Here is a 27538-nt window from a genome sequence, read left to right on the forward strand (position 1 = left end):
TACATTAATCTAGACTGACTGAACAGATACTGGGACTTGCTTAACTTCCCCTTTTAGTCAAGTAACAGTGGTAGGCTGAAAGCCTGCCTGCTCTTAACTGTGATACAGTACAGCTGTAAAAATTAATGTTTGGAGTAGTTCTGAGTTAAGAGATTTTTAAGAACAGGACTGGTAGATGCAGATACTTCTTCATTTTCCCCTCAGGTAAGTGCAAAGTTTATTCATATTTGAATAATTTGCCCTGGGACTTGCTTCCATATACGGAGATTTCTCCCAGCCTTGTACTACTCGGCTTGGTCTCTTCTCAAATAGTTGTAGGACATTTTTTTGTCTTTCTTAACTAAGCTATGGATCTGGAGTTGCTTGCTCTTTGCCTTCATAGATGGGGGAAAAATAAGTACGTGGACAGGTTTTGGTTTCTCTGACTTAGAATAGTGTCTATTTTAGCCTCTGAGTATCAATTCTATAAATAGGGAAAAGTAGTCTTGGTTAGCATTTTTGAAAGTCTGAAAGGTCAGTCATTTCAGAAGTGCTCATTTTCTATAAAAATATCCAGCTAGCCATTTTTAAAGAGTAAACAGGCCAAAAGTAAGTTTTTTTATTCTTCAGCAGACTAAGGAGAAGGCTGAAAGCTATGAATTTGCATGTTGGGAATGGTGTTTATGGTGTTGACTTTAAACTGTGTTGCAACACTTGAGTGCTTTACTGATTTGAATATGCCTGATAACAATGCTTGCACACCAGAGAAGCCTGTTGAGGGTGAGGGAGTTACGCAGCTTGATGGCAGATTCAAAGTCATGAACAGTCACACGGATAACAGGAAGTATTAAAACATTGTTAATACTCAAGCTTTCAAAAGATTCCATAGTTAAGAAAGCTTTTGAGGAGCTCTGATTTCTGATGAAAGGTAGAAATAGATTCAGATTAAAGCACTAAGCTGTTGCGTTGTTCTCTGTAGAGAGTGTTTCTGTGTGTTAACTTACGAAGGGTGCTGATGTGGCTGAGTGTAACTTAGAGCAGTTTTTATGTAAAGAGAGCATGCTGTTAAGGGTTCTTTGCCTCACTTTTTTCCCCACTGTAAATATCTCAGGTACTGTAAGATGTGAAATGTATATCCTGTTTTATTTACTTACTAGGATTTGCAATGGAACTTTGATAGTCATAAAATTGATGGTATGAAATATTAATTCAATTTGAACCAGAAATTCTAGAGCTTTCCTTCTTTTATGGGTGCAAGACAGCAGCTTTGTGGGAGCCCAGAGTGCAGTGACTATAATGAAAAGCTTCCCATCAACAGCAGCATTCTGAAGAGTAGGATGGATCAGGTATAGCCATATGTGAGCTGTTTTCTGTCTTTCTGTCCCTTTCCCCCACCCTTTTTTTGCCCCTATCTGGTCCTAAGTACACTTCTTTTCACCTTGTGTATCTTTTGAACTTCCATGTCACTCTGTGTGTGACTTAATTCTACTTGAGTTTGTTTGCTGGGGAATGGTTGTTTGCCATTTCCCTGCTCTTGCAGTCACATGTCTCAGAGGAAGTAAAGTAAGCGTTCTGCCTTTGGGCTGGCAAAGTTAGGGCTTACTATGACAAAAAGTAGGAAGAGCTGCAGTTGGAAGGAGGTTGAGAATCACTGCCTTTAAACAGTAGCTTTTATTGTCTAGTAGAAAAGTTATAGCTCTGTTTTCTGAAATAAATCTGCTTCGGTGGCTTGGCACTACCCCAATGTACCTTTTTGGAGCAGTGATCCTTGACATGAGTGCTGAAGCAGCTCTTTCCCATTCCAGACAGACTACTCAGTGGAAGAAACTAAAAGTCTGTAAAATAGTGTTTGATAATTCCTTACTATAATCAAAACTTCGGTAGTGTGTACAAGAGTTTAAGGTAAGGAAGAATTATTTCCTCAGAGTTTTATTTCCTGCCATGTGTTGCTCTTGTGGTGCCGTGTGTGTGCACAAAGATAGCATGTGGGGCTCCAGAAACTGCCTCAAATAGGGGGTTTCTCAGTGAATTAATTCTTGTTATTGTTGTGTTCCGGTATTAACAGGATGTAATACCTTTTAGGGCAAGGTCTGTGTGCCTGAAGTTACAGGTTTTGTATCTACTTTTGTGATATGTAGTATTTGCTAGTTTCAAAGCAGGCAGAGGACACGTGGCTGCTCGTGCCCTCTGCTATCTGTTAGGAAGGTGACACAGAACTGGAGTTAGAGATGCCACCTTTCTGAACTATCCTTGTTTCTTTGCCTGGTTCTTGAGAACGTTTTTATGGTCTCATAAACTGATGACTTCTCTTTTGTGTCATAAGCGTGGTGTTCATGATCACGGATGATAGTCTGGCTGACCAGCAAAACAAAAAGCTGGTTTTACTTTTCCAGGTGTGGTTTATTCTTCAGTAGTTCTGTAGACTTGTTACAGACTCCTGTAAGAGAGAGGATAGAATTTGTGGATCCTGTTAATGGTCTGAGCACAAATTTCTTTTGCTCAAAGGCTTCTTTCATGGGAGCAGCTTTTTCTAGAAATTTGACTTAAATGCACCTACAAAAATGCAAATTGTACATTACACTCATTTTTCATCTTAGAAAATTGTCCCAGTGTAGTTTCAGTGTTGTTTAAGAAGTGTGTTCTAACTACAGGACATCTTATGACATTGCTCTCAGATAATCCAGCAGTAGCCAGTGTTTAATTGGTCGATTTGAATGCAACTTAATTTTTTTCCCTGAAGCCCATTGTCTGACATGTGCATATTTTCTTGGGTTTTTTTTCTTTTTTTTTTTTTTCTTTTTTTTTTAAATTATTTTTATTTGTTACCTTTATGAAAGGATAGTTTGATCAGCAGTTTGGAACACTTGAATGATTTCATAATTCAAAATAGTCTTAAATTTTTTTTTTAACTATAACATGCATGTTGAAGTGAAGTTACTGTTTATGTCTAGGATTAGATTGGACTGTCTCAAATGATTAGTTAACTTCTTACTGTCTGTAGGGCCTTAACTTAAAGGCTTAAGAAGCTCAAGTTTTCAACAGTAGAACAGTAACTTCCATTATTTTTTCAGGCTGATGGATGACAGTTTAACATGAGTATCTTTGCTGGACAGGAATGCAGTATCTGATTTTTGGAGTCTGTACTGCTTCATCAACTTCTGTCTGTAATGTGATGTAGTGCAGGGATTTTGGAGGTATTCATCATGGAGAGTCACTAAACAGTTCTTCTATGCTTATGCCTTTATCCATTGCTACCCCTAGCAGCTCTTGCTGTAGCAGAATTCAGAGACAACACACCTGGCTAAAGTCCTTCTCTCCTTAGTGTTGAATGTTTGGCCTCATCATGAAGAAAGATAAGATAAGGAACTGAGGTATGGCAGTGTTAATTACCTGGAAGCAAATAGGAAGTTGTAGTAAAAACAGGGATCAAATACATATTTCTCTAGTTTCTGCAGCACTGGACTTAGTTTCTGTAGTTGAATGACTCCTAATAAAACATGTTTATAAGGTAGAAGCAAGGTTAGTGATAGAATATGGCACTCCTTTAGTTTCTCTGCAGTGATATATTAACTGAAAGTACATTCAAGTGAAACATTTTCATAATTCTAGATCTGGAAGATTTTGGTCACTGTTGGTGGCTTTCTTTTTAATACTATTTTTGCTGATACTTGTATTTTTAGGAAAATAACAATTTGCACAGAACCGAGAAGGAGACCCATAAGGCCAACATCCATTTCTAGATTTGAGTGATAATACAATGAATAAGTTAATATTTGTCTTGTCACTAAATCTTTGAAATCCAGATTAATTTTTATTGAGAGACAAAAAAGCTACTGGAAGCCTCTTGATCAGCCGAAGGGGTTTTGCCCTGCTCTTTGTGAAGTCAGCCCTCCTTTTGTTAGTGAGCTTTCTGTGGTGCCTATGACAATACCATTAGGCAAAAGAAATTTTCTAGTTCAGCCACAGTGACAAGCATATCTTTATTAACAAGATTTATTGTTATGTAAGTCTTCTTACTTTCTCTGTCTTGTTTTTGTCACATTCCAGTACTCAGAGATTGCTGGAAAACGTCTGTTGTTGGAAAGTTCCTGCTATAGGAGATTTCTGCTATAAGAACACCCATAAATCATCCAGTTCTTTGGCAGCGTCTTTGCCACATGAGATGTCCCTGATAAATTGTGTAAGTTCATGAATGGCAATAGAAATAATTCCATAGTAGGTAATGTTTGTTTTAGCCCATGCTGGGCATGATGACCCTCAAACTAAACATTGTGAAAGTTAACTTTACTTACTCTGAGACTTCTTTAGAGAGAAATATGGAAGCTTTCTGTAGTTGCACTGGGCAGGGCCAACAAGGCTCAGTCAGCCCTGTTAGAGCAGATGATTTAACTTTTCTGAGTGCTCCTAATTGTGTATGTGTGTGCAGCCTTCTTCTGTCAGCAGCCAGACACATATATGGTGTGCAATTAATCTGTGCATCTGTACTGAATCCAACACACCCTGTAGGCACTGAATCACAGTCCTTGAACAGATGAGTACCGTATGAGCACCACGAGATGGACTCAGCCCTTTGCTAGAAGTTCCGCGTTGATGGTGTGCGTGCCTGCGCTTCTGTTGTACCTCTCACCAAGCTGGAGCTTGCTGCTGGGCTTCTGTTACACAGTTCCTGTCACACTTCTCCGGTTACAGTCTTTGTGAGGAGCTCAGGAGCCTCTGCCTGTCATTTGGTTGAACATTAACCTCGTATGTGGCACTGCCCATGCTCTGGTTGCACGGTGTGGTAAAGGGCCCCGTGGGTTTCTCATGGAGGAGCAGCCTAAAGCACACTCTGCCTGTAGAGCAACTCTCTCATCACATGGTTTGATGCAGTCTGATCTAATTGTGGAGACTGCAGAAGCCAAGCACCTTAATTTCAAGTCTGCTTACACATAGTAGTACAATTTATCCTTGGTTTTCAATGACAGTCTTGAAGTTGGTGGTCCTAGGACTTTTTTCAGGATGCTTGAAGTGCTTGTACTGATGATACTCCTGCTGAATGTGCTGGCATCTGCCTGAAATTAGTGATAATTGGATGAAGGGAAGCTGCTACCTGTGCATGTCTGTTATTGGAGTTTTACTTAAATACAGCAACACTGTCTACCAGAATTATGCTGGCAATGATTCCACAATTTTGGTGGAACTTTGGTGGGATTTTAATACAGTTCCTTTTCTTCATGTATGTATTTGAGTTGAGTTTTGTGGCTGTATTTCTTCATGGAAGCCCCCTATTTGAGGCAGTTTCTGCAACCCCATGTGCTGCCTTTGTGCACACACACATGGAAAGCATTTCTTCAGAATCTGTTAGTCTTAAGTTAGTCTTTCTTGCCTTAGAATAGCAAAAAAGCTTTAATGACACATGTCCAAATAAAAACTTTGTTATTTTATATGACTTCTGTTCCACAGTGAAGTTTAATTTCAAAAGTATGAACTAACTGCCTTGGTGCCATCTCTAGAACATGTGTGAATATTTGAACATCAGAGTTTGTTATTTTGCTGAAGCAGAAAAATGTAAGTCTTGTTCTTAAATGCTTCCTTTGTTACTCCAAATACAGTGTTATATAGAAAAATTGTTGTGCTCCTGTTTTGACTGAGGTTGTAACTTGCACATTAAATGTAGGAAAAATGCCTCTGGAGATGATGACATCTACGAGTACCCTTTGAACAAAGATCTTGTGCTCTCTCAGTACAGACTTCAATGAGAGGATGTGGGAGTGTAAGAATGGCTTGAAAATTCATCAGATTTCCTGTGAAGAAATAGGAGTCCAATTGCCTTTAATGTCTTGGTAGTGAGAAGCGGATGTAAAAGCTGCGTCGGCAGACAACCTTCTGAGGGTGAGACTTTCTACTCAAGGTCTCAAACATAAGCCTTGCAGGTTTTTTTGTTTTGTTGTTTTGTTTTTTTTTTAACAAATATTGGATCCTAAAAAGACCATTCTGACTGCTTAAGCTAAGAGCTTAAACTATTTACTCATCAGATAAAGTTAGCTTCTGTAAACATCACTAAGAGCTGGAACTAATGCCTGCCTCTCTGTGGACTAGATAACAAGCTTGTCTAAATCCAGCTGATGAGAAAATGGGGGGGAAAAAAAAGATATATTGACCAGCTACCCAGAGCAAGGGCTTCATAGCATCTTCCCTAGCCTGTCTTCCCCCCTCAGAATTTTTAAATTACTGACTTGTTGGCATAATGATGGGTAGTATAAGGAACACCTGACTACCTTCTGTTTAAGGAGTCTTGAATTGGTTGTCTACCTGAGAGCCAGGCTTGTGCCTCCCTCCCAGCTGAAGCTGGGACACTGTATAAGTAAAAATATGAAGGACATTGAAGCTGGGATATATTATGCATAGGGGCTTCAGGTGTGTATCCAGGTAAGACTAAGCACAACAGAGCCTGGTGAGAAGGAATTTTTATAGAGTGGGGAAAGTCTTTTGTGTTTAGTCTTTGCTTAGGACAGATCTCTGTCCAAGGGAGATCTTAAACTGATCTTGCAGTTAGGATATGCAACTTCTATCCTATAATTAGAAACCTTAACTTATTGAAGAGTTTGTTAAGCTTGCTCAAAACTTTTAACGGTTAAAACTCTTAAAAAGCAGAACTGGTCCACTGGTTCTGGTCACATGAGTATCTTTATTTTATTTTCTTTTATTGTGGCTCTGTAGATAGTAGAAGAAACAGGACTGATCCGACAGTCCATGTGTTAATTCCTGGTTTCTATAATGTAATTCAGTGCCTTGGTTAAGTGTTGTGTATCCAAGGAGAAGACATACACTGAGATCTGAGGTCAAACAATTTGTAACATCTGTACTTGAGAGTGAAGAAATATTCCAGGTTGTGCTTTGTGCCTGTTTCTGACATTAATTATAAGAATTATCAGACTTTCTGCAAGGACTCTACACTTCTGACCAAGTTTCTATAAGTTACATGATCTGAACTTAATTGTCATCCTCCTTGTATTTATCAAGAGCATCCTCTCATTAGAAATAGGAAAAGATTAGTTCTGTGTGTAAGTATGTGCCCTTTTCACCCTGCTATGGAAACCCGCTCCATAAGTAATCTGGAGAACATGTCATCTGTGTCCTACCTCTTGATCTCTGTGCTGAGTCACTCTAAAGACTTGAGTCATTCTCAGAAGAGTAGTTCTGTTTTAAAAGGGAACTTTAGAAAATATTTGTGTTGTTTCAAGTCTGGCATCAAATATATTCTTCTCTGCTCACAGTTAAACTTCAAGCCTATCTAATATAAGAGTATTCAAGTGACTGACAGGCATATTTACTGCTTCCACATTTGTCCTTGGATCAGAGGGATATGCTCTTATTATTGTATGGCTAAATGGAATAAGTATTTAGCAGTTCCAGTTTAGTTGGTTTTTTTATACAAAAGCTACTTTCTTCTTATTGATGCATTTGTAGTAAATGCAGATATAGGTTCCTGAGCTCCAAGAAGCTGGGTGAATTAGGGCTTGAAGGTCAGAAATGGTCTGGTGGGAGTCAGAACTTCTGCAGTGTGAGCAAAGTCTACTGAAATTGAAACATATACTATTTTCAATAGTAATTAATTAATAATAAAAGAAAAAAGTGATAAGGATAGTCATCTACTAAAGTTCAGTCCTTTTGTAATACTTACATTATTTTGAAAACCTGTATTTTTAAGGCAAGTTTCTAAACTGTTGCACAGTACTGAGCTTGAAATACCAAGTCCAGTGTTAGAAAGCTGCAGTATGTCACTGACAGGAGAAAGTGTTCACAATTGGAAATCCTTTCTATGACTTTGGAGTAATTATCTGAGGAAAAGCTGATCAGTGTTCTGTTTGGTAAATTACACTTCAGAGAATACATTGTGTTGGGCTGATAATGCTTTAAACCTCTGCCAAATGTTTGCCGTGGGACAAGGGAAGGTTATGTGTGTCTTCCATCTCTCTTTGCAACTCTTAGCTAACTGGATGATCCTAATTTACTCACAAAATTAGCTTCTAGTACATGAATAAATACTAGAGGTACATTTTTAACCATAGTTAGTGGTTTTGCAGCTCAAACCTGTAAGGACTAGCATGCTAGTCCTGTAACTCATGCTGTTCTGATGAATAAGAAAAAATAAATACTTTGGTGTTGAAAATGATCATGGTGTCACTAGAGTGCTCTGGTGTTACATGGAAGCAGAGCTGCAGTCTTTTGGAGGCAAATGATTTTAGCCTTGGAATGTGTCCTAGCATCAATGCTATTAACTGCAAGATATTGTTTGAGCATGAAGCTCAAATTATTGAGTTTTAGTGTAATTATTTGATCTTAAACACTTGGTTTCATTTCTGTCCTGGAAATAAAGGAATGACAACTTTACCTTCTCAGCTGTGCAGAAGCAAATAACTGGGGATTTTTGAATATTTCTCTGACTACCAGTTCCTGAAATCACAGGAGAATTTCTTCTTTGAACTGAAAATTAAAGTTTTGGCAAAATATGTTCATAAGGGGAAAAAGTAGTCTCTATCCTTTTAGTGGGATATAAAATTGTTGAGTTTTCTATCTTTTCCTGCTTTTGTAGGACACTGGTTGTGTTGCTTTCTGCTCTTTTTTGCATAGCTAATTACTCTGAGGAGTAGCCTGCCAGAAGGTCTGCAGGGGTTATTTTGACTGCTCAGTGTGCGCTGTCTTATGTCTGACACCAGAATTGTTTGTAAGCTACCACAAGCCTTCTGACACTTAGTTATCTTTATGGATCTTTATGGCTTATTTTTCCTTCAGCTCATTTTGTATACTCTGCATTTCAGATATGTCATATGATGGGCTGTTGTGTCTAACAGTCTGTTGTGATCTGTGTTAGGGAGAATACATCACCTTAAATCCAAGCTACTGTCTCTCTCCTGTGCTTTCTCTGTTTTGGACTATGCAAAATCAAGCACAGGCAAAGATGATGTGTATAATGTAATTTTAAATGTGGTTCATATCTATACAACAGTATTAGGTATGCAGGTGAAGTTACTCCTAAATGGAATTCAGACAAAGCTTTTGAGTTGAAATAGCCTGCATGTTAAGTTGTGAAATCTGCATTTGTCTGGGCTTTTGAAGATGCTGTGTAGGTTATCAAATAAAGAGGAAATGAAATGGCATCTCAGGCCACCCCAGATGGTCACTTCAGTAGCGTCCCTGGGATGCAGTTGTCTGACTGGAGCAAGGCAGAGAGCTGGAAGGTGGCCTCTTGGGTCAGCAGTTGAGGGTTTAGGCAGACTTTAAGGACAGACTGACCTTCACATCTGTCTGCATCTCAGCCCCGAGTCATTCCTGTTACCTGCTTGTGAAGACAAGTAGCCAGCTCTGACATGGGCCTTACTGTGTCACTGTCAGTCTTGCTTTAATGGTGGCAAAGACTGCAAAATGATTTAACTTGAAGCCCTATGTAGACACTGCTGTATCTGACAATAACTGCCTGTTCTGCCTCAGTATTTCAGCAAACCATCTTGAATGGAGTACCCTGAATCCCTCAGTAAAACCAAGTAAGCCCTGTGTTAGTGGCTTTACCTTTTGCTCCTGAGGACGTAGCCATTAATAAATTTCTCAGAAGTTTTCTTCCTTGTAGCTGAGTGTGAAACTTGGAGGCTTGAGAAGCACTGCCTGTGCCTCTGCCTGTTGAAACATGTATGCCAGGGAAAAGCAAATGCTGTGCAATTCACAGAAGGCTTTTTGCATCTTCATGGCTAATGGTTTTCTTGAGCATGAATTTTGTATGGAGAACAAGATTTAATCAGGTGCTATACTAATTCCACCTTCCCCTTAAGTGACAAAACTAATGAAGTAAGGGATGGTGGCTTACATCAAGAGGTGAAGTCTCCCTAATTTGGAAGGAACAAGTAGGTTTATTGTCTGCTTCCTTCTTTTGAATTCATCATTCTACAAAGCTATGCCAACACAGTGTGTGGAGGGCAGGCAAGGATATCTCCTGGGAATGAGGTTACTCTTTTGTTGTTCACCTGCTATTCTCATTAGCCTGTCAAAGAAACAGTGTTAATTTACTCCACAAAGGTCTATTGAAGTAAAGAAAACTAGTTTGTGAACAAATCTTGTTTTTAAACTAAGATGGCAGCTAACTTGGTTTTTCTCAGCTATGCTATTTATATCATAGGTTACAGTTTGGGGATCTGTTATTTAAAAAGAAAAAATCTCTCTTGACAGGTTTTATGAATTGAACTGGATTAATCTAGATCATATATAAGGAATTGTTGTCTTGAAAGCTGTAGAGATCTTCCAAAGAGGCCACGTTTTCTGCAGCTTTTTCTGCATATGTTCCACTTGATCACCCTTGTCCATTCTGTGTGCAGTGCTGCCCAGTGCTCCTGTGCAGCAGCCTCCTTCCTCTCCAGTTCCACCTGTCACACCAGGCTTAATTCTTTGCCCCATGCTGGCAGATGTGCTTCTGCTGTTTTTCTGGATGTTTCCATCATCTCTTCAATCCACTGTAACATATGGCAGTTCTGCCAGGTGGAATGCTCCCACCCAGAATTGCTCCACAGCTATTACTGCTGGCACTTGCTTTCCTTTCTCACCTGAAGCCAGTCTGGGTTGTCAGGGAGGAGGAACTACAGCAGAGCTAATTCTGAGCAGCCAGGAGTGGGAGCAGTGCAGGACTGGAGAGGGCAGAATGGTCACCAGTGGTCTTAGGTAATCCTTTCAGTGAACCAAAATCCTGCTTGTGATTTCGGTAGTTACAAGGAGATTTGACCATTCAAATTTGGCAATGTGATTGTTGTATGTGTCCTGACAGTGGAACGGTGGAAATATAACAGTTTTTCTGTTTAATGAAATGATCAATCATGCTTGAAAGAAAATCCATTTTTGGTACTGAATAAGAAGGTTTTCATACTGCAGTGTAGCAGGGTAGAAGGAAGTGTTTTTGATTGAGTGTATTGAAAAAACTTGTTGAGTTTCTTAAATGGCCACTCGGGCAGCAGGACTTTCAATCCTGTTATGGACTGTAGGCAGTGATAGAACTGCTCTGCTCAGCTCCTGCCAAGCAGCATGAATGAAAGGAGCTTATGGCTTCCATTCACTTTATAAGGTAACTGTTAACCTACACAGTTGTCTGGCAAGAGGTCCCTGAATGAAAGGGACTGAATAGGGTGGTGGAACAATTGTTAAAACAAAGCCTATGCATTAATGGAGTGAGTGTGGTTTGGGTGCTTTTTAGATTTCCTGAGAAATAGAGAAATAGTGCTTCTTAAAATATTTGCAGAAAAAAACAGCAGCAACACATTAACTTGACAGGCAGTTGCTTATCTTAGGTGCTGCCTCGACACAAATTGGCAAAAGTTTTTGTTAATGTTATTCTTTTTTGATTTTGCTTTTCCACTGTCTGTTGCAATTATTTGCTTTGATGTAGCTGTGAATAGAATCCCTTGGTTTTATTTGGCCATTATATCTTGCATGGTGTCTCAGGGTCCTTGCCTTCTTTTCTCCTAGCTGTGGTCTTCAGGTTGCAAGTTTTTCCTTTGAAGAGAGGGCAGTAGGCAATGGGTGGCATCTTTTGATGATAGTTTTCACTGTGACTAAAATCATTCCCCAGCCTTGATATTTTATAACTCTTGCTCTTCCCTCTACCTTCCCAAGCTGGGACAAATCAGTAATGTTATGGTATTTGTGATTAGAAATTTAACTGCAGAGCAACATATTTTTGTTAAATGCTCGTTAATCAGGATTACCTGATATAAGAGGAACTGCTGATAGATGATTAAATACAAATTAGCGCTGAATATTTCATGCCTCTTCAGCTGGATTTGAAATGACATGACAGGGATTTTGTATTTCTAAACCAAGTTTGTGCTAAAAACAGACGTGTTACAGAATATGCTTGACTTTGAATTAAGAAGCAGAAAGAGAATTGGAGGACAAAATGGGAAGATCACTCTCTTTTAAAGAAACTTTGAGATGTGAGATACTAAAAAGGAGGATTCTGGTACCACGAACACCTGAAGCAGGAGTAGCAGTGGTTTTGCTGGAGACAGGTTAAGTGACAGCACTCAAGTATTTAAATTAGCTGAAATCCTTGAAGGAGAAGCAGCCTACAAAATCCCAAAGGGAAAAGACATGTGAACCTTTCACCACAAGAGAAAGGTACCAGTTCTGGGCAGTTCATCATCCAGTGTACTAAAAAAGATACGCTGCTTGCTGTATAAATCTGCTCTAAATGAGCTGAAATGCTCAAGTGCAATCCTCCAACTGCTTGCAATGGAATCTCAGGGTGCATTGCCATAGGAAATGGTGTTTTGTCTAACCATGCAAATACTGATTTTTCTAAACCAGAAACTTAGTTTTGAAGCAGAAAATCCTAGAAATCCTAGAGAAGTTCAGATAGGTAAAAACTTTGGTGGCATTTCTCTTTAACTGATGAAAACTGTAGCAATGAGGTATTTTTCCCTGTGTGACACTGTAAATAAAGCTTGAACCGAGACCTACTTTTTTCTGCTGCAATTATGTGTAACTTGGCTCTGTAATGCAGAGATGTAATGCTCTATTTTTTGTGCTGTAACTATATGTAACTTAACTCGGTAATGCTGGGATGCAATGCTCTATTTCTGATGCTGGTGATCATGGCTAGCTAATAGCTATACTGACTCACAGAAGAGTTTGTAAGGATGCTTCTCTGTTTGCTTGTAATGTCACTTCCATAAAATCACCAAGTGTTTTTGAAATCAGCACGTTTCATCTGTATTCCTAAAGGATTATGTGGGTTCCTTGGCACTGCAGGATTAACTTTGATTTACCCCTGGCACTGGTTTGTGTGATTGAAATACAGTTTATTGTTTATGTTTAATAGGGTTCTTCTGCTTTTTTCAGATTGTGAGGACGAGCTGCTGCATCAATAATCTGAAGAAGGGAGTTCTCTGTTAAGACTGCAAGAAGATACTACTAACTGGTAAACAATTGCTTGGGTTTCTTTGCTTGTAGAATATTTCTTTGTTTTCCATAATATTTTAGTCCAAGGAGTACCAAGTATTTTGATCTGTTGAAAGCAAGAAGTAGTTCATGCAATGTTTTTTCTTTCTAACTGTCTGTAGCTCACCAGACAAAAGAATCAGTAGCAGTGGATAGCATGTGGGTATTTAAATTGGAATACAAATTGATTAAATTCCTGCTCCCTCAATAGGAGAAAAAAGACTGGTTTTTTTCTTGTAATTACATATTAGACATAGTCTGTTTGCCTTTTTAGCAGAGACAAATACAATGTGTCTGTACTGTGTCCTATATAAATACTATTTGAAGTGTGATAGTGCAAACAGTGCAACTTCAAATATAGTGCTTCAGAGTCTGGAGAGAGAAAAAAGGAAGCCTTAGCAGAAGTCCAGATGCTTTGGAGGATGCCATTAATGTGCTTGTAATTATTCAATGGATGTTTGTTGAGGACTAATTTTCACTGAGAATAATGTATGATAATAAAACTAAGGATATCTTTTGGTTCCCAAACACAATAAGTCATGTGCAGGCTGCTTTTGGATACAGAATAATAGGATCATCAATGAAGAGCTATGACCACTTAATAGCAGTTTTCCAGCCCATAAGTTAAGATGTTGAGCTACAGTATTACACAGCAATCACAAGGAAACCTGAGAATTTAGGATATTTGAGTATCTTGACATAGGTAAATTATATGCACATTGTCATGGGTACCAGAGTTACAGCTCACTTTTCAAATACTTAATGTTGTAGATGAAACAGCAGTTTTCCTGTGTAATTACACCTTCCTATACACCTTCTATAAAGCTTGGATCTTACCTTTCTGTTTACTGCTGCCACTTGAGCTGCAGGGCTCATTAAACTTGTGTCAAAAGAGGGTTCTTAGCCCAAATGGGGTGATGTGGTTGGGTTTCAAGGGTGAACATGGAATGAAACACATCCTAGCCATAAGAAAACACTAAGCTTTCATGACTTAAGCATTTACAGACGCTTTATTAATCTTCTCTTGCTAGTTAATTTGCCTAAATTTTATAAGCAGTCAAGAATAACTTTATAAAGTTGTTCTGTGTAGCTGTTGCAGAGAATAATAAAATGCTGGGTTTGGTGACTCTGCCAAACCTAGATTAATGATAGGAAAGTTTTGAAAGCTTATAGTAGTCAGCAATGTGCATCTGTCAGAATGACATAGTGAAAACAAAGTTTGACTTTTTTAGTATTTTTTTTATATAAAGATAACTTGTGTACATCTATTTCTGAGCAATAATTTCAAGAGTTTTGTTGCATGTAAAATTACAGTTCCTGAAGCTAAAATATGTATGAGACTCTTTCCTAAATAATGGGTTTGAAAGTCTATGGACTTTAGCTTACAGGAGAAAAAACCTCTGGCATGTAGTGTGCCACCATTTGAGGTACCAAAGCACTGTATTGCCAACATAAGTTTTGAACCACGTTATAATTATCTGATAGTAACTTTTAGACCAGTACTTTAGATTATTCTGATTGCATTTGATATGAATAAATAGTGTGTGTCTTTTACTAAATTTGGGTGCATAGCTTGCCCTGTAGAGAAGACTGGAAAGCTCATTGTCTAGAATTGAAGTCTTTTATCTTTTCCCTACTTTGGCTTCCTTTTCCAGCCCATCATCTCCCCATCTCTCTCAGTGAGAGAAGTTTAACAGAATGGCCGTGTTGAGTAAAACTGAGTAGTTCCATGAAGTAGTTCTTCATCTGCAGCTGTGATAAAGTATTTGTCTTAATTCAGTATTTCCTTTAGGATCAGGAAGTTCTTTTCAGCGTGAGATAGTGCTGCACAAACTCGGCTTCACTGTTTCCAGCAGTAACTTTAATTTGGGAGGACAGGAGCTGAAAGCCTGCTGAGCTCTACTGCATTTTAAACCTGACCCAGGTTCTCAGGTCAGGGCCCCAGCTCTGGGTCTGTACTGCAAAGAGAACATGACATGTGGATGTTGCATCCCTTGGGGCAGAGGTGTCTGTGTCTGGGTCTTGCATGACTGGTGCCAAGATAAAATTTTTAACCCAGCTGGTCCTTGGTAATGGTGCAGACTAGCCCAAATGGTTGTAGATGTGCATGCCCATTTTGTCAATGTGGTGTTTCTTTTGCTTTTGATGTTTCCCCTGTCCATTATCACAGACTGAAGGATGAGTACCGTTTCAGTGTTTGCCCTATTTTCTTGTATTAGCTGTTCTTTTTCGTCACACTAACTTGTATGGGATTATTTTTCCAGAGTATCAATCATTCAGAAAAGATCTTGATAATTGTTTTCTGCCTTCATGTATAATCTCTGATAATTATTCACTCTCATTTTAGTGTTCTCTGAAATGTAGCTTGAACTTGTCTGCATGCTTAAAGATTTAAAAATCTTTCATTGCAACTTAGAATTGTTCCCCTGTAATGATGATGGGGAGATGTTTTGAGCAAACTGATGAACATATTGTGAAGTCTCTGTTTCAGTACTCCTATTGCCCTGTGGGTGGATTAACAGGTTTTGCATTTATGCTAATTTTAATAAATATGGAAACACCTTTAGTATTATGTTTACAAAGTGGAAGCAAATGCATACCTGCCATTTTCTTATTAATTTTGAGAACTCTTTGTTGTGGCTTGTATAGCTCTTATGAAAGTAACATTTGTCTGGCTGACACATCTTTAAATGTTTTGCTTCCTCTTGTGAAGAATCTTAAAAACTTATTCAGTAACAATGTGAGTCTTTTCATGCAAATCTCTTAATATGTGTTAAATTTGAAAAGAGTAGGGAAGTTTGTGGTCCCCATATCTGTGTGCCTAAAAAAGGTTTGAAGTGAAGGATCTCATGCAGAAGAGATAGTGTTTTTGAGTAAGGTCCTATTCCATGTGTTTACAGAATTCTGTTTGGTTTTGACTAGTGGGGAAGTTTATATAAAGTCAAATATGTTGCAAGAAGTATAAAGCTAGGTTCTGTTTTGTTTTTCTCAGTGCTAAATGTTTCCTCTATTAAACAAGGAAATAGGTTTTATAAATGTGTAGCTTTTAATGGCTACTTCCAGAAGGGTGGGTTGGTTGGTTTGTTTGTTTGGGGAAACCTATGTAACCAAAAGAAAAGTGGTGACATTACAAATACTTCTAAAAGCTTTCAGTGCAAAGCCCACCAAATACCCACAGCAGGGTAATGTGGGAACATCAGGGGTGAAGGGACAGTCTTTCCTTGTTACGGATGTTACACAATGTAAATATGTGAAGAAAAATTGTCTTTCTGACAACTTAAACCACCTGTACTTCCCATTTGTGCTACAAGTTAAAAACAACCTCCTTTGGTATTGTTGCTCTAAATACATTGTTGTTGGTTTGTCTGCAAGTTCAGCAGAGCTTCTTGAATTTATTTTTTATCCATGTGAAAGTGGGTTTGTGTAAATGGTTCTTAGTACTTAGGGGTTAACTATCTGTGATTTTGATACTCATGATGTGGTAGAAATTCTGATCATGATGCTGATATTCTACTAGCATGTATTTATTTTGTATTAATGGTGGTGTCTAAGGCATAAAAGAGGAATATCTGACTTGTTTTAGGCTGAACTGAGCTGTCTTATTTATTTGCTGTATTTTATCTTGGGGCTTGTTTAATTTGCCTCGCTGCAGTAGCACAGGAATAGATTGAAGGGTTAGAAGCTTTTATGCAATGCTGTGTTTTTTAAAGTTTAATAATGTGTATTATCAATGTAAATAATATGTCTATGCTGAGGAAACACAATGTGGTATCTTTTTCCCCACAGTAGATGCAAAATAAGTTCAAGCTTGAAAGAAGATTGTAATAATCTGCAGATGATCAGTGACAAGATTTTTTCACTCTAATCGAGTGGAATTCAATGTTGGGCTCTTCCAAAATACCCTTCCTTTACATGTACTAGTACTACTGCAACAGTTAATAGAGTAGTTTAAAAACAAGTGGGTTTTGAACTTGGTTTAAAGGCTTATTTAGTAAACTGTGCTCTGCTTGAGACTTCAGCCATGGCGATTTGTTTATGACGGTAAAGCTGCTATTTTTCTTTACCTGTAAATAGTTCCTCAGGACAACATGAACTGTTTAATTCTGTTTGTCCAATGAGCTTTCAAATCAAAGGCATTAATTTAAGGGTTGTTTTGACTTTTTGAAAAGTCACTTTTATACTTTACCAAAAATATGTAAACTTTTCTCATCAGAAAGACATTTGACCTGAAAAGCTGTGCTTGTTGAGACAGGTGACTGGACATTCATAAGTTTTATGTGGTATATTCTATTAGGTTAATGTCAGAGGTTGCTTATTTCACTTCTTGACTTAGAGAAGAACTCTTAAATACTTGTCAAAGGATAATTCTAGGTTTTTTGGAGGGAGGGTTGTTGATTTTTTTAGCTCTGTAGGCACTATAGACATGCAGTCCTCTAGTTCTTGTTAGTGTTCAGCTTACTGCTTGACTACATAACTGCAATTTTATTATTTAGAATCGTAGAATGTCTCAAGTTGGAAAGGACACACAGAGATCATCAAGTTCAGCTCTCTGTTCCTTTCAGGACTCCCTGCCACTAAATTATGACTTAAGAGCATTGTCCAGACACTCCTTGAACTCTCTCAGGCTTGGTGCCATGACCACTTCCCTCGGGAGCATCTTCCAGTGACCAGACAGCCCCTCAGTGAAGCAGCTTTCCTTAATGTCCCATCTGAACTTCCTCTGATGCAGCTTGCCTCCTTTTAGGTGATCATGAAATTAATTTGAAAAATTATTAAAAATAGTATGCAACTGTTGAGACTAAGTGTCATTAAATTACAATGCAGGAATTAAGACCTTGTTGTGTATAGCTCCTGGTTTTTTTGGTTTATTTTTCTGCCTGTTGGACAAAGCTGTTGAAGACACACGACAGTCCCTTGGAGCTGAACCTGGACATTCCTACATTATCTCTCATATGTTTGTTATCCTGTATTCTGTAATTTTTGATTATTTTTCCATCTTACATCCTACCCAATAAATATTTGAGATCCCAGGTTAAAATAGCATGGTTAGATTCTTCCTTTATGGACAGCTAATGATTGATACAATTGCTTTTAGTATTCTATTCACCCATGTTTTTACTAGAATAATTTCAAAACTGTATTGCTGCAATGTATAGCTGATTGGAAAAGCTTCTTCATACCCTGCCCTCTTCTTTTTTAAACTGTAGATGCAACAATTACTGCAAATCTTTGTGTAGGTGAAGCTCACAGAGCTCCTGGACAAGCTGGAGGCACTTTCAAGAGTTGCAGTGCTCTGTGACAGTTCCTCTGGTGGGAGCAGAACTCCTCTGTCCTCAACTACAGAAATTGCTGCTTATCCCAAGGCTCTCATGGAGCCACCCTTTGGAAACTCCTGCCTCCTTTTGTGGATGAGATACAACTGGAAGGAGCTGCCTCTGCTGAGATTTGTGTAGTGGGGCAGCACTGGGGACCCTGGATGGAAGGAGTTAAAGTGAACTGCTTGACTGTCACCTAGAAACTGCTCAGCCCTGAGCCTGTGGCAAAACTTGCTGCTGCTGGTGTCCCTAGAAAGGGCTTTTCAGGCTTTTAAAAATCTAAACTGTGTTCTTAACAATCTGAAATAAACACATCCATTGTCTCTGAGTAGCAGAGATGCTGAATGGGATACTTCCATAGCTGTAGCTTAATCAGCTGAGGCCTAAATTCATCTTAGAGTTTCACCTATCAGAGGGGTAACTAGGGCTTCAGCTCTCAATTTTTGATACTGCTGATGAACAGTTGTTTGTTAGAACTCAGTAAAACCTTTAAAAAGATCCTTTAGGTGGTAAGTGGCTGTAACTCTTCTGTGGCTGGGCTTTGTTTTGTTGTTTTGGTTTTTTTTTTGTGGTAGAAGTTTCTTGCTGTTCATATGACCTAGTACAGTTCTGAGGAAAGTGGGTTTTTGTTACCCTGAAAGTAGAAATCTAGATTATAAGGAACAAGGACTCCTCTGTTGAAGCCTTAGGGGAATAGGGTTGTGGGTCTTGGCATTGCTCAGAGCTGCTCCTACACCACTAATAATGTGAATGGGAAAGCCCTGCTGACCTTTTCTTGTCTTACTGTTTGTATTGTGCAAGTGGATGAACACTGGGACAGGGTATGGTTTCATTTCTGTTTTGATGATACTGAGCCAGAACTCTCTGTTAAGCTCTGTCATATTCCTAATAAATTATATCTTCTGTATATATTAGATAAATAAGCTGTTGAATCACTGGGATTGTGTTCAGGAGCACTTCACAACTGAGTGTTAACACCATAACCATAAAGGAAACATCTGCTGTGGCAAAACAGCGGTGCCAGGTAGTCGTGAGGCATTAAACATGCAATGGAGAGCAAATGCCAATGTCATTTCAAGGTGTAGGAACGATATCCCATATCTCTTCCTATTCCTACCTTAGGAATATTTCAGTAGTTTCTTTGAGGGGTGAAAGCCTGAGTTATGAAGAATTCTTAAAAATTCTGCTCATTTTTATATCTGGTACTGAATCACTTCAGGACCTGGATTTATGAAAGCTCAAAAGAAATACAGGAGATAATGTTACCAAAAGTAGAAAGTTCAGTTGTTTGGGTAATTTACTATTAGAAACCGGATTTACTTTAATAAATACTTGGACTGAAGTACCACAGCTCTACCCCTTACTCCACTACCAAAAAAAGCAACCAGGCACAAACAAAAGCCCAACTCTAAATTAAACAGCTAAATAAGTCCTATCTCTGTTTTATAAAATTCATTATTTGTCTTCCAGTTACCCAACCTTTATTTTTCCCAAATTGTTTCTATAAGTGAAAAAGCTTATTTGGCAATATTTAAATTAACTTCTTGATTTGGTTGAAAGTCCCTTGGACTTGATATTCAATTTGCAGGATTTTTTCTGTGTAAAGCTTTGAGATGCAAAAAGGAAGATTATGGTAGTTTATTTTACTGTTTGCACTAAGCCAAAGTAACAGTTTATTGCAGAGCACATAGGTGTAAGTGGATAAAATATAAATTTTCATGCTGAATATTAGTTTTGTGTGAATATCCCTTCCTGCCATACAAGCTTCTCAAATATCTTTTAGTTCCCCACCTCTTTTCTTTTCTTAAGTTGTTGAAAGGGGTGTATGTATAAAACCTATGTATGTGTCCCTCCTGTTGGTCTATAATGCAGCTTCTAAACTTTTCTGAAAGCTTTCAAGGAATCTTTTAGGTTGAAACAGATGTGAAAGATCAAGTCCAACCATTACCCACCACTGCCAAGTCCACAACAATATGATGTGATACATAACCACAAAAGGTATTGAAAAAAAGGAAAACCTTTAAATTAAGATCATAGGAAGTGAAGCTGCTATGCAACAGTAGCAGTTTAGACATAATGTATCCTGTGAAACTATAATAATTAGGGAAAATGAAATAAGCTTGAAAAATTATAATGGAACGCTAGGCCCTCTGATACATTCACAGTCCATTTCTGTCATTAAATTACAAATTTAAAACATGGGTTTGTGTGTAGCAATTAATATTAGATACTGTGGTAGCATTGAGAAATTACACAGGATAGAGAAAGTTTTAATATAACACAAGGACTTCTAAGATGCAATTTTGCCTCACCAAGATAAATGAAAATGAATGGAGAACATTTGAGCTGGAGCTTTACAATCAGAAGTCAAAAAAGTGGTTTTATAGCAAACAACCAATATATTTGCTCTTTATGAACAACCGAGGTCACTTTGCCGTAGTGGTAGCCTGCTTTGCTAATCTTAGTCTCATATACAATTGCATACAGATATAGATGAATCTTTGTCTGCAGTCACTGATGTTAAATGCCAGAGTTCACATCCATTTAGCATTGAACCATGAGTTCATCTGCAGATGCCCTGAAACTCCCTTTGAAACATGATCTTAGCAATAAATTATTTTTTATAGCTTAGACATCTGTTTTTGTTACTGAAGTAAAAATCAAATTTTATTACTAAACATTTCTTAGTTTTCTCTTTTTATTACCCACAAGATGTGGGATGTGTTTGACTTGCGGTTCTGTTTTGGACTGGCCTTGGTTTTTATGTTTAGTGTGTGCTTCTAAGGGTAACAAGTTTTTTACATCTGTTTCCACAAACTTGATTTCAAGTCTGAAACTGAACCAAGAGAGCAGGAGCATCTAAACATTTCCAAGGCAGGTAGTCTTTGAGCTAGACCTGTTATCTTCTGCATCCAAGGGCCATTAAGATAAATAAAATGAGAACATCTGTGCCATAGTCCACAGCTGGTTCATATGGATTTCAAGTTGGTGGTGCTCACCAAGAGGAGTCCTAGTGCAAGCTTGAACTGCAAACTAGGAATTTAAACATTTAAATTTAAACATTTGCTCTGACAAAGTAGTAATCTATTGTGTTTTGAAATAAATTTTAAGCTGGGTGCCTGATATTTTACGGAGCACAAGAATCCCATGCAAGTTTTTGCTAATAAGTGTTGTAAGCATTGTGAAGTTAGTACTTTCTGAAGTTCCCTGATGAGCTGAGATACCAGTTGAGAACACAGAAAGTAATTTAGATTCTTGGTGAAAAGTTGTTAATTCTTTCTTAACACTCAGTGTTTTCAGTTTTTAATATGCAGAAGAACCTGAGTGTTGGAAAGCCTGAAAAATCACCATTTTTGTAGTAAATCATGACTGACAGTCACTGACAAGTCTATGCCTGAGTGTAGAGGCCTCTTAATTAGTTCAGCCAGAGTTGGGCAGAAGGCATGGTTTCAGGGAAGTTAATGATTAGCTGTTCTCATGTGAAATCTGTTTTTATGTACTGATTTAAGCAGCATCAGTTCAATATAAGGTGGATGCCCAAAATACAGAGTTTACTCAGTGGTTAGCCAGTTTTCATTGGGGTTTTTTTCTCCAGTTTCGTTATTCACAATGCTTCCAAGTTTACTTACCATAGCTTTTTTACCTGGGTACCATTTGACTTGTCAGCATCAAGCTTTTCCTCTGACAAACTGAATGGTGCTTGGTTTTGTTTTCTTATGCTGCAGTTTGGACGATTCACTGTCCCTCTCTAATGGCCCTAGACAGTTTTCAGTTTTGGTTCTTCAACTGTTGTGACAATTCTTTCAATTCTGTTGTAGTTGGCCTGAGATACTGGCATCTGCTTTGGCCTGTTTCCGCTGTGGTGAAGTTAGGCTGCAGTTCAAGGGAAGAGGTTGTGTCTAAATGAGATCCCTGGGATGGGATGCATTAATCTTTCTGCTGTTTGACTCCATGAGCTGTAACCCATTGAGTAAAGTTAATTTTCCTGCCCAGAACTTTTTTTTTCTCTGTAATGTAACATTAAGTATTTGACTCCCTTAGAATCACAAGGAATTGAAAAATGCTGGGTCTGAATTATTCAATTTTCACTACCTATTAATTTGTATAGTTTACATGTCTCATCTTGTGCCTGTTTGTGGTATTTCTATAGTAATCTGCAGATCTAAACCTTGAGGAAAAGTCAGAAGGAAGCTCAGAGGTTTTGCAGATACTCTATCCCAGCATGAAAACCTAAGTAGTGCACTTTGAACCTCAAAGAGTTGTTCATTTAGAAACTCTTTTGTCTGAATTAAGGTGCATCCAAAGTGCAAAAATTAATTCTGTAAAGAATCCATTACACCAGTCATTTCACATCTGTCTTATTTTTAATGCACCTTTGCTGCTGTTCCTGCCTGACTAGAGATCAGCAAGTCAATTTCTTGTCCATTTAGGCAGTGCTTTATTATATTGCTCTGTGCTAACCTCTAAATTTAAAATACCGTGATGTGAAGTCACGCTATGCACAAAAATCAAATACCTATCAGCTTGCCAGTGTAAACCAAGCGACAGCATCAGTGTTGCTCGCTGTTTTGTACAAAGGCTTGTTCACAGGAACTAAAAGATAGGAAACCAGTTAATGGATTCCTGTGCTAACATCTCTCTGCCTATTATTGAAGATAGTCCAACTGACCTATAATTCTCAGCTTTCCTGGCTGCTTCCCTTTTGCCTAATGGCTTTGCTTTTCTCCTCCTGCCTTCATTACCACAAGAGTCCTATAAGACTTTGTTAATTATTAACTTCCACTCATTCATTGAAGCCTTCAGGACAAGCCACCTGAGCATCAGCATGTTACTCTTGCAGGTGGTAAGTGCTTGTGTCACTGTGTGTGCAGCACTGTGCCCAGAAAGGTGGAAAGAGCTGAGCAATGCCCAATTTTTTTCCCCCTAATAATTCTATCAATTGGAAATACTAGTATTTCTGTAGTAATGACCTAGTACCATTAGAAGATACTATTTTTTTTTTTAAAGTCCCTAGGCTAGCTGCTAAAGTGGGCTTTTTTTCTTTACTTTTCAAATTTATTTCTATAATCTGTTCATTCTAATGAATTTAGGGTCCTTGTTTTTGTTTATACCTTAGTCCTCTCTGACTTTTCTTTCACTCTTTTTCAGAAAATTAGCTTCTTACAGTAGTGTAGGGTTGCACTTTTGTTTCAGTTTCTCTTTGCAATGTTAGTTGTAGTCAGCCCTGAGCTGCAGGGGATCAGTGATTTCCAGAGTTTTTTGGGTTTTTTTTGTTGTGGTGTCTCAATGCACAAATTGAGAGGTCTGAAGTTATGAGAAGGGAAAAAAACACCAACCATATTCAAAATATGCCTAATGAGAGTGGGTGCATTCTAGGGAATTGCAGCAGCTCCTACAAAGCCTGTGCTGTTAGCCATGGTTTTGTCCTGAAGTACTGGCTGTTGCTTATTTTTGAGAAAGAAGCTGAAGTCAATGGGCAAAAGCAAAAGCAGCTACTACCCAAACTTAAGTCTGGTCAAGGGGAAAACTTCTTTGAGGGAGATGCATGCACTGGAAAGAATGGAGAGTTAAATTTCTACAGGTGTGTTTGATGGTCATCTTTTTGCAAATGTTCAGTTCTCTGGGATGCGAAGAATAATTCTCAGTGTAGTCTCCACTCTGCTTCTTGCCTGTGCTGCTGTATATCTTCAGGGCCTTCCCTAGCTAATATTACACTATTATTGCCGGTGAAGCTTTGAGTTACTATAACAGTTCATGTTTTCTCCTTTAAACTGTACTATTAACATAAGTATTTCACCATGTTAGGACGGTGGTCATGATGTGCACAGCACATTGAGGCTGCCCAAAAACACTAGTTTTCTTTATTGAGCAAATGGTTTTCAGTGGTGACTTGAAAATGACTTCTCTGGAGGTCAGTATGCAAGCCTTGATTTTTTCCAAGTGCACTTTTGTGTGGTTGGATTAGAATATTGTGTGATTTTCTTGTTAAAGCAATGTGAAATGCAAGTGGAACAGTACCACTGGTATTTTATTGCAGCTTTGACTCTTTAGTTATTAAATTTATCCTGGAATATGTGTGTTTATGGATTATCTAATATGGCAGCCTTTTTCTGTGGAAGCACATTCATCACCATATAATGGCATTTCCCATTTATTTGTATTCCTAGAGATAAAACACAGTTCTGAATTACATTTTCTTTGAGTATATTTAAAAGTCACAGTGATGTATGGATCCATGTCTGTGTTTCTGAAGCAGATACACAAGAACAGTATGTCTGGAACAGATGTATGTTTGCTTTTCCAGTGTTGTATTGCATCACATTTAAGACTTTTGGTGTAAAATAATTAATTTCCGTAATCTCTTTTTTCTTTTAAAACAGACTGGAGGCCAAGAACAGAGTGCAGCTCTGGCTGTAGGTAAGAATTGAAACTTAACCTGCTTGAAAACTGCCGACAAATAAGCAAAACTGTAGTATGTTAAAGGACAGAAAATGGGACTCTTTCAATATTCATAATTTTCCCTTCAAGAACTTGTTTTCCCTCTTTTCCTTCAAAAACTCTTGAAATGTGTGGTCTCTGGGAGTTCTGATCCCTGACTGAATTTATTCCTCTCTGTTTAAAGATGCTAAACCAGGCTGCAAGGGTTTGGTTTTTGCTTGCACAGGGCCTCACCGCACAGCCTGGCAAGGCTGACTTTGAAAACTCTTGACTAGAGTGGTGTGAAGTCCCATTACTTCAAAGAAAGCATTTCCATTATGCACGGAGTTAAAGTGGTTTGGCCACTTGTGTGAACTTACTCTAGAAGACTGTGCAACTTCTTGAACTATTTGAATAAAGAGATAATGTTTTGGTGGTTTTTCTCTCTGTCTCTTTAGTAAAGCTACTGTGTAGCTGAACCAGCTCCCTAATGCCAGAAACCAGTACTCTGAACCAGCTTGTGAGACTGAAGAGGTAGCACATGCTCATGTGAATGTGTTAGTTCTTAGTTTTATAACCTTCTGCTTGTCATCTAAGCCACTGCATAGAGTGTCTGTGTTATACTTCATGTTTACTGTGCTTTGCCAGCACTGCTGTTAATCCTCTGTCACATTGGGAAGGTAATGGTACCAAATGTGAGATAGGATTTCTTTTTCTTCTGTTTTTGATAAATCTTTGAAAAGCCTTTGAATTCTGGGGAGCTGGTTAAATGGATTTGTGTTGTGGTTGAATCCAGGCTAGATGCCAGGTGCCCACCAAAGGCACTCTGTCACTCCCTTCTCAACTGGAGAAGGGAGACAAAATACAACAAAAGGCTCATGGATTGAGATAAGGGTTGGGGGAGATCATTCACCAGTTACTGTCACAGGCAAAACAATCTCAGCTTAGGAAAATCTGTTCAGTTTGTTACCATTCAAATCAGAGCTCCTTCCCCCCACCCTTCCTTCCTTCCTAGGCTTAACTTTATCCCCAGTTCTTTACCTCACCCCTCCCTGCTCCATCAGGAGAGATGGGGAATGGGGGTTACAGTCAGTGCATCACAGGTTGCTGTTGCTGCTTCCTGCTCAGGGAGAGGAGCCCTTTTCTGCTCCAGTGTGGGGTGTCCCTCCCACAGGACACAATCCTCCAGAAACTTTTCCAACATGAGTCCTTCCCAAGGGCTACAGTTCCTCAAAAACTGCTCCAGTGTTGGTCCCTTCTGTGGGGTGCAGTCCTGCAGGAGCAGGCTGCTCCATTGTGGGTCTCCCGCAGGGCCTGCCAGGAGTCTGCTCCACCATGGGCTTCCCACAGGCTCACAGCCTCCTTTGGGCACCCACCTGCTCTGGTACAGGGTCCTCCATGGGCTGCAGGTGAATCTCTGCTCCCCTGTGGTCCTCCACGGGCTGCAGGTGAATCTCTGCTCCCCTGTGGTCCTCCACGGGCTGCAGGTGAATCTCTGCTCCCCTGTGGTCCTCCCCAGGCTGCAGGTGAATCTCTGCTCCCCTGTGGTCCTCCACGGGCTGCAGGTGAATCTCTGCTCCCCTGTGGTCCTCCATGGGCTGCAGGTGAATCTCTGCTCCCCTGTGGTCCTCCACGGGCTGCAGGTGAATCTCTGCTCCCCTGTGGTCCTCCACGGGCTGCAGGGCACAGCTGCCTCACCATGGCCTGCACCACAGGCTCCAGGGGAATTTCTGCTTCAGTGTCAGGATCACCTCCTCCCTCCTCTTCCTCACTGACCCAGGTTGTCTGCACTGTATTCTTGGTGTCTCTCATATATTTTTCACTTTCTCTTCTCTGTCCACAATTAATTCTGTGCCATAATTCTTTTTTTCTTCTTAAATACAATGTCCCAGAGGTGCTACCACCACCAGTCATGGGCTTGGCCATGGCCAGTGCCCATCCTGGAGCTGGCTGGCATTGGCTCTGTCAGACATGGGAGAAGCTTCTGGAAGCTTCCCACAGAGTCCCCCCATAGCCCTCCTGCCACAGCAACCTTGCCACACAAACCTAATACAATTTGTCATCAGTTTTATTGACAAGAGTAGAAAACATTTTCTAGTGCTGTGTGCCAAACTATTTGAATTCTCCAATCAGAATTATGAATTTATGGCATATAAATGTGTTACTAAAGCAGTTGTCTCCATTTTAGTGAATAATTAATGTTTTAAAATACTTACTTAGCAGAATTGCAGGTTTTGATGAACTGTCACCCTTTTGTCATCCTTAGGAGAATTTATGATATTGCTGATTCAGACCCACAGTCCTTCTTGCTTACTGACTTGTGTCTCTGGGTTAAGGAAAGAATCTAGGAACTGGGCAAGCATACAGCAATATTTTCCAAATCTTTAATAAGTCAATGGAAAAACATCCAGTGCTAGCAGCAGTAGTACCTTTTTCTTTTAATAGCTTTTGCTTACAAAGTTCTTGAGGGTGTTGTTAAAGCTGCAGTTGGAACTAGTGCAGAGTTTTGATTTACAGCATCGTGTTCATTTGCAAATTATACATTATAAAAGTGACTAAAGTTCAGGCTCTAGGATCACCATCTTTCTTTTGTCTGCATGTGTGCACTTGGTTTTGCACATCCTTTCACACCCTCCACTTAATTCTCTACTAGAGCAATGCTGTATCTGCTCAGGAAGGTGAGAGTCATCTGGAAAAGCCAGGAAAACTCAGGGTGCATTGCTGGGAATGATACTGCCTGCAGGAAGAAGAATGCTGTCAAGCAAACTACTTGAGCACATGGCAAATAACTTCTATTTTCTTTGAAGAAACTGTGAACCAACAGTGTTTCAGGTATTGAAGAGAGAATGTTTGTAAGTCAGGGTGGTGTG

At 39.0% G+C, this 27538-nt stretch overlaps 1 protein-coding gene across 17 annotated transcripts in view; it reads left to right on the plus strand.

Annotated features, from left to right (window-relative positions):
- Nucleotides 1-27538, plus strand: part of CYRIB (CYFIP related Rac1 interactor B) — a 97327-nt gene that overhangs the window by 41681 nt on the left and 28108 nt on the right. For 9 of the 17 annotated variants that reach the window (XM_086879129.1, XM_086879173.1, XM_086879235.1 and 6 more), the window contains exons 2-3: nucleotides 12838-12916; nucleotides 24632-24668. The gene's annotated coding sequence lies outside the window, so the exon portion shown is untranslated. Of the gene's footprint in view, nucleotides 1-10548; nucleotides 11063-12837; nucleotides 12917-24631; nucleotides 24669-27538 lie in introns of those variants that run through there. The other 8 variants (XM_086879194.1, XM_086879222.1, XM_086879140.1 and 5 more) reach the window with 3 other exon arrangements.

Source organism: Cyanistes caeruleus, chromosome 1 (assembly GCF_971803275.1).
Source record: "Cyanistes caeruleus chromosome 1, bCyaCae1.hap1.1, whole genome shotgun sequence".
NCBI classification, from domain to species: domain Eukaryota; kingdom Metazoa; phylum Chordata; class Aves; order Passeriformes; family Paridae; genus Cyanistes; species Cyanistes caeruleus.